The sequence below is a fragment of the Lontra canadensis genome, unplaced genomic scaffold, assembly GCF_010015895.1.
Source record: "Lontra canadensis isolate GAN:19392208 unplaced genomic scaffold, GSC_riverotter_1.0 scaffold271, whole genome shotgun sequence".
NCBI classification, from domain to species: domain Eukaryota; kingdom Metazoa; phylum Chordata; class Mammalia; order Carnivora; family Mustelidae; genus Lontra; species Lontra canadensis.
The window spans coordinates 16,593-25,104 of NW_022631265.1; positions in this window are offsets into that span (position 1 = coordinate 16,593).

The following is an 8,512-nucleotide window of genomic DNA, read 5'->3' on the forward strand; positions in this document are numbered from 1 at the left end:
TGAACAGACATTTCTGCAAAGAAGACATCCAGATGGCCAACAGACACATGAAAAAGTGCTCCATATCACTCGGCATCAGGGAAATACAAATCAAAACCACAATGAGATACCACCTCACACCAGTCAGAATGGCTAAAATTAACAAGTCCGGAAAAGACAGATGCTGGCGAGGATGCGGAGAAAGGGGAACCCTCCTACACTCTTGGTGGGAATGCAAGCTGGTGCAACCACTCTGGAAAACAGCATGGAGGTTCCTCAAAATGTTGAAAATAGAACTACCCTATGACCCAGCAATTGCACTGCTGGGTATTTACCCTAAAGATATAAACGTAGTGATCAGAAGGGGCACGTGCACCCGAATGTTTATAGCAGCAATGTCTACAATAGCCAAACTATGGAAAGAACCTAGATGTCCATCAACAGACGAATGGATAAAGAAGATGTGGTATATATATACAATGGAATACTATGCAGCCATCAAAACAAATGAAATCTTGCCATTTGCGACAATGTGGATGGAACTAGAGGGTATCATGCTTAGCGAAATAAGTCAATCAGAGAAAGACAACTATCATATGATGTCCCTGATATGAGGGAGAGGAGATGCAACATGGGAGTTAATGGGGTAGGAGAAGAGTAAATGAAACAAGTTGGAATTGGGAGGAAGACAAACCATAAGTGACTCTTAATCTCACAAAACAAACTGAGGGTTGCTGGGGGGAGGGGGTTTTGGAGATGGGGGGTGGGGTTATGGACATTGGGTAGGGTATGTGTTATGGTGAGTGCTGTGAAGTGTGCAAACCTGGAGATTCACAGTCCTGTACCCCTGGGGAAAAAATAAATATATGTTTATTAAAAAAAAAGAAATGATTTTGAAGTGATTAAGCCTGTATATGCAATAGTCCATAAACATTTACTCAAGTATTAGCTGTCAGGTTTGAACAATTCTATTATTTTTAATATTTTTAACAATAAAGAAGAATTCCTTGCACTTCAGTTTTCTTTCCAATATAAGCATTCTGTTACACTGAATAAAACAATAGAGGTAGTGGTTTGTAAATATCCTACCCAGAAGGTTAAAAATGTACTCAAAAGCAATTTTGCTTTCAATTTGTTCCAGTGAAGTGGGACCACATTTTGGAGAAAGTCTGACGTTTTATTGGAAAAAACCTATTATGTTTCATTAACTACCTAAAATATTTTGTCCCATCCCAACAACCATCGTGGCAGAGGTCACTTCCACAACTGGGATGAAGCAGTAGGAGTCCATTTGGATTGGACTTGAGCTAAAAAAGGAAATGAGATACATAGTTCTTATTTGCTTTAAGGGTCGGGTGGCTTCACACAAAGTTGCATAAGCACCCTCTTCTTCCATGCAGGGATAAAATGGGGCTTTAATTCATTACCTTTTTTTTGAGATACTACATGAGAAAGGCTGCAAAGAGAAAAATCTTCAGGCAACATTCTCATTCATTCGCTGTCTGTTGCAGTTGTCACTCTACTTGTCAACAGAGTTCTAATAAGTGCAATAAGTAATCAACTGAACTCAGCAGTTAGGAAAAAGACAAGGCAACTCAGCACCAATAAAGAGTCCATTGTCTTGTCAAAATCTCTCCTCTTGGAGAACAAAACCATGTGGGAGAAACCACTTCTTTCCTATATAATTGGAAACATTTCCCTAGAAATTCCCAAAAAGAAAAGATAGATAGTACAACCACATTCTCTAAAGTTCTGAAAAGAAGTAAAGTGAAACACTTCAAAATACAAAATATAAGACTAACTAAAACTTGTAACAGAGTGGGGTAAGGCAGAATGGGAAAACAAAGGTTCTCTCTTCTTAAACTGGAATTTCTCTGGTGGGGAAAATTATCACACTCTTTAATATAAACTTAAGTCTCACTAAACCAAAAATTACTTTTTGTAGATGACTGAAATTGCCACTGGTCTTTTATTGGCCTCTTCATTTGAAATGAGCAATTAGATAAACTGCATCCTCACTATCAACCAGCATCTATCTCATCATTAAATACAGTAAATCATTCCTAAATTCTAACTAATTATTCTAACCCCACAATTTCATCTCCTTTATTTGAATATTTTTTTTTCTCCTGAATGAGTTAGATCTCACTTCTTTGGCCATTTTATTATACTTTAGCCACCTCCCCATCCTACAGATAGCCTTGCCATATTTATAAAGGTCTGATTACAACAACATGATTGCTTTGGTTGGGTTTCCCGTTAGTATTCCTATAGGGTGTGAAGACGGTATAAATAATTTCATCCTGATTATTCCCTTTTGGCCTGTGAGAAACTTGTGCCTCTCTTCTCCCACGTGGGATCACCAACTCACTGGCAAAAATCTAAAGTCACACTATAACAATCCCACCTCAGTCTTCAAAATAAAAAAAAAAAATGCTGTGCAACCACTTAGTCTAGAGCTGAGAAAATCCTGGTCTCCATATAATTTTAACACTATTGCAATGAAGATTCTTTACTATTTACATCTAAAAGAATTTGAAGAGTTAGAATCAGGGGCTATATATCTTCTTCAATTTCAAAGAAAGTACACCTACTTGAAGCCCCAAGTCAAAAACAGCAGGAATATGCGTTATACATTCTTTGTATAATCCCTTATCCTCACCTATGTCCTCTCTTCTTATGTCCCTCCCTCGTATTTCTTCCTCTTTCTCTTTTGACTTATCTCTCAATATCTCTGCATTATCTGTGATTATTCATCCATCTCAAGTCTTCATGCCTTTCAATATACCTTTCTTAATGACCTTTCTGAATTCATTGCTATTTTTAGCCTTCTTTGTTATCTTTTTTATTTTCCTCCAAATCTTTTTGTCATTTCCCCTTTCCCACTCTCAAATGTCACCTGTTTTAAAGTGTTGCAAACAGAATATTTCTATTTTTATTTATTTATTTTTTATTTATAAAGATTTTTTAAAATTTATTTGAAACAGGAAAAAAAAAGGGAGAACACCGAAGGAGAATCAAACTCCCCACTAAGCAGAAACCCCAATTCAGAGCTCAATTCCAGGACCCTAGATCATGACCTGAGCTGAACGCAGATGCTTAACTGAATAAGCCACCCAGGGGCCCTACAAGCAGAATATTTTTAAATCGTTGTTCATCAAATAAAATTTTATATTCTAATACATTCTATGAAACAATATAATTGAGTATTTTATATTTCTCACTCTAAGGAAAATAACAAAGTGTTTACATTTGGGAGCTATCTTTTTAAATTTATTATCAGCTATTTAGTGATCAGAAAATGATTTTTTTATTAATCCATTCCCATATTAATAGTTAAGGATATAGACAAATAATCCAAGCAATTTATTTTCCCCCAGAATCTCAGAACTGAAATGATACACCTTACCTCCAGAAAGCTTTTATGTCCTACCGTACCTTTATACTCACTAAGCAATATAATGCTAAGAGCTAACTTTCTAATGTTGCATATGTATGGCACTACAAGATGAATGATTCAATAATGTAGATATTTGGCATTATGCAAACAATATATACATTCATTTGAATGAATCTTTCTAAATTCAGTATTACCTTCCATCATTGTATAACCAGAGCCGCCCAGATATGTTTCCTCTTATTAAATGTAACACTAGATTACTTTCTTTAGAAGACCTGACACTGAATCTTCTCAGAAATTTTATTGATATAGAGATGATAGATAGAGATAGAGATAGAGATAGAGATGAGAGAGAGAATTCACACAGTGGTAGAGGGACAGAGAGGGAGAGAGGGAATCTTAAGCAGCCTCCACTCCCAGTGCAGAGCCCAATGTGGGGCTCAATTTAACAACCCTGAGATCATGAGCTGAAATAAAGGGTCAGACACTTAACCAACTGAGCAGGTGCCCCTGGAATTTCTCTGAATTAATCCATATGACACCAGCAACAAGATTCAAATAAAAGCTATTTGTGTTACAGTGACTGAGTCACCAATTTGCTGTCATAACTGATGCTTCTGCAGACTGAGTCACGCACCAAGTATGAACCCAAGTGTACATTGGTATATCCAGTCTTCTGCAGTCTCTGTCAATTGAGTCCATTCCCAAGTTGGAATTTAAGAATAGTAGACATTCTTGTGTCATTTCTGGATCATTCTCACCAAGATCAAAACTATGTTATCATGTTCTTAGGGTGATCCAGATCACCTAGATCAGTCCTAGATTCCTACGTTCACCAAACCAAGCATCCACTTAATAACAATTAAAAAATGGAATTTTCCACACATTCAAAATGTTGCACATATTTGAATATTGCTAATAGAGTCAGACGTGAAAAGTTTATATTAATAAAATAAAAATTTTTGCCAAAATTTACAAAAACGCACAGTGATTTTCCTTCCCATGAACATAGACTTTATCTTTTCTTTTTTTAATTTTCATTCCATAAATTTTCAGGTAAAATCATTTAAGGTTAAAACATAAAACTAGGAAATAAACTAGTCAATGCAGACTTCATTTTCTGGAAATATTCTCTAAGGACTTCTTTGTTTCCCCACTTCCACTCATCTTCTATCCAAGTTGTTTCTGCTACTGGAAAAAACACTGCTAATCACCTTCATGCAAATTGGACCTCCTTCCCTGTTATAGTTTCATCTACCACCGTCTCCAAGGTAGCCTCCAACTTCTCAAAGTAGAGGAACCAATCATAAATAGGCTGTAGAACTCATACTTTCTTTTATTTGACATCTTACTAAATGTTCCCTCTTAACTCCTATGTTGTCTGAATGATTTCTGGCTGTCAGGTCTTGGTAAAATTCTCACTGAGTTACAGGTTATGGCTGGCTTGTTTTCTCTAAAGTTAATGACATATGCCATATATTCCACTACCAGTATTCTAGAGCTGGTTCACACTGAATCAAGAGACCCAAGTGTTAAATTTCAATAATTTTGAAAGTTAGTTGTTAAACCATTAGTAGTTTAAAATTGTCCATGGTAAAAATATTTAAACCATGAGGACTGACAAACATTCCCATTCAGGTCTTTTGTTTGTTTCACTTTAGGATATTTTTCTTTTTTTATTGAGAGCTACTTGACCAGCATATCACTGTCTGTATCCATGGCTTGAAAGAGACACACTATTTCTTCTATGAAATTCACTTCTGAAGATACCCCTAATGAAAAATTTTGAAGTTTAAGATTTCATGTTTCTTTTATATTTCATCTTCCTCCCAACCCCACAAGTATACCTCCCCCGACACACACAAGCACAGGAACATAATGCTGCCTAAATGTTTCTGACTAATGACCAATAGTGTTATGAGACCCTCCTTTTCTCTAGCTACTGTTAGATCTCTATCCACAGTGACAACCTGTCTCCAGAGGGAAAAACTGAATAGTTTTGCCTGTAATAATATAATCACCCTGTTGCCAATACCACATTTTTATACAAAAACAAAACAGGAAGCGGCTGATAGTTCTGAAAAGAGTATTAAATAATACATTTATTTTTCAAAGATTTCATTTATTTATTTGAGATAGAGAGAGAAAGAGGGAGCATAAGCATGAGCTGCGGGCGGAGGGAGAGGGGAAGCAGACCCCCCACTGAGCAAGAAGCCTGATATCCGGCTCAATCCCCACACCCTGAGTTCATGACCTGAGCTACAGGCAGACACTTAAAATGACTGAACCACCCAGGTGCCCCTAAACAATACAGTTAGACAAAACATTTGGTAAAAACTGTACCCACATATACAAGAGGCTCAAATAGCCCCAAATATCAGGGGGAAAGATAAAGAAAATTGTAAGGACATCATACAAAAGTCACTTAATATCAGGGGTAAAAAGACAATATTAAAGCACTGAGGGAGCAGAAAAGCATATTATGTATAGAACAAAAGGAGTGAGAATTGCAGGACACATCAAAAGCAAAGCAAACCAGCAGTAATAGACAGATAACTTCAAATTACATAAAGAAAAATTTGCCAACCAAGATTATCAGTGGATATCTCAGTAGAAATCTTGCAAGTGTGGAGAGAATGGGGCGATATATAAAAATTATTGCAAGAATTATATATGCAGCAGAAATATCTCAAAAATGAAGGTTACATAATGTTAAAAAAATGGCAGAGTGAGAACTCCTGAAAATAAATGTTACTTACATAAAAGCAATAAAAACATCGACAAATTTTCCTGAATCAACTTTTTCAGAATTTCAGAAATTAAAGAAGGGCTTTCAGCAATCTGAAGACCATCTATTCAATAAAAAAAAAAAAAACTGAATCTCAGTAAAATTAGTGAACACTGTGGACTTTTAATTTGTCTGTCCATATCCCCTCTTCTTCTTGAAGACCAATACTGTCGATGATGGTACAAAGCAGGAACTGAGCAGCCACTGGAGGGGCAAGACAATGTTGGATTTCCTTCAATGTCTCATCCCCAGATCCAGATAATTCACATTAGTGATTTGGTTTCTTGATTTTCTGGAAGGCCTTGCTAGCCTGATGTCTTGATTTTGCTTTTGTTTTTGTTTTTGTTTTGTTTTTGGTTTTTTTAATCTGACAAAGCACTTATCCAGTACAAAAAATCCTCAGGGAATTTGAGGGAAAAAAAACAAAGGCAATTGTTGAACATCATGGCTTTTTAAAACAATATATAATAGTTGGGGGAAGGGGATTAGCTATTCAAAATAGCTAAAAAAGGAAACCTGGGGAATGAGATATCAACAGTATATTTTGGAAAGCTCTAACATATTCCTGGAAACCACGAAGATCATGTGCATTCACAAGGCTATGTGCATTCCCAGAGCTGTATTCTTGCTGAGGAATGACATGATAAGGGCCCTAAGCTAATACTGAGACACAACAGAAGCAGGAAGTGAAGGCTGCCTGACTGAATACTAAAACATGTCCCAACATGCAAACTGAGACCCCAGGCAAAGACTGGGAGACTTACTAGTTGCAGACACTTAAAGGAAACCCTATAAAACCTAAACTGACCAATGATCTCACTGAGTAGAGATGTCATTGGTTGCATATGATGAAGAAAACAGACTTTACAAAATTAATTGAAGAAAGTCACCAAAACAAATGGCAATAACAACAGCAACAGTAAACCTTAGAGACCTTATGATGTTCAACTATAAGACACTGTATTATTTAAAATTCTTGCTTTCAACCAAAAGTATTATTTATGAAAATAAATAATGAGTCATGAACCAGTCATGGGGGGGGGGGAAAGTTTACAGAACGATCACTGAGGAAGTCCTCCTTTTGGAATTACCAGACAAATAATTTAAATAAACTATCATTAATATGTTCAGAGAACTAAAGGAAATCATGTATCAAAAACTTATAACAGTATGAGGATAATATCTGACCAAAGAGAAAATATCATCCAGGAGGTAAGTATTAATAAATAAATAAATAAATACAGAATCAAATAAAAATTCTAGAGATTAAAGTAGAATAATTAAAAAATAATACTAGAGGTGAACAATTATTGTTGACTAAGAAGAAAAATGAGCAAACTTGAATATTTGGTCCATTGAATGAACAAAAAAGAAAAAAAAAATGAACAGAAGCCTGTAGGATGCTATCAAATGTACTGATAAAATAAATGCCCTAGGAAAGGGGAGAGAAAGAGGCAGAAATAATATTATAATATTTGGGAAAAATAATAGCCAAACTCTTCTCAAATTTGATGAAAATCATTAATCAATATAGACATATTCAGTAAACTCCAATTTGGATATCCTCAATAAGATATACATGTACACATACTATAACTAAATTATCAAAAGTCAAAGAGAGAATTTTAAAATCAGAAAGATAAAAGAAATTTGTCACATACTAGGGAACACCCCCCAAGATTATCAGTGGATATCTCAGCAGAAACCTTGCAGGTGTGGAGAGAATGGGGTGATATATTCAAATTATTGCAAGAAAAAAATTGCCAACCAAGAATAGTCCTTGAAGAATGAAGAAGAGATAGGTTTTTCCCAGACAAACAAAAACTGAAGAAATTGCTCACTGAAGAAACTTGTCTTAGAAGGAGTGCTAAAGGTAGTTCTTAAAAATTGAAACAAATAGATACTTATTATATGAAAGCATATGAAAGTATAAATGTTATTGCTAAAAAGAAAAAAGAATATTCAAATATTATAATAGCAGTACATGAATAACTTTTAAAACTAGTATATAAATTAGAAGACAAGAATAATTATAATAAGATAAATGTGTTAGTGGAAATATAGTATAAAAGAAGTAAAACTTGACATCAATTATAAAAAGTGTAGAGGCAATTGAATTATATAGTATCTGTATGTGATTGACGTGAAGTTGCTACCCGCTTAAAAAAGATTGCTAGAACTATAAAATAGTGCAAAACCCATGGTAACCAATCATGCAAAAAAAGAAAATCAGTAGATATATTAAAAAAGAAAAAAACAGTGAAAAATCATACGCACACACACACGCAAAACCATTAAAGCACAAAGTGAACAAGAAGGGGGAAAATGAACAAAAATATAGATAG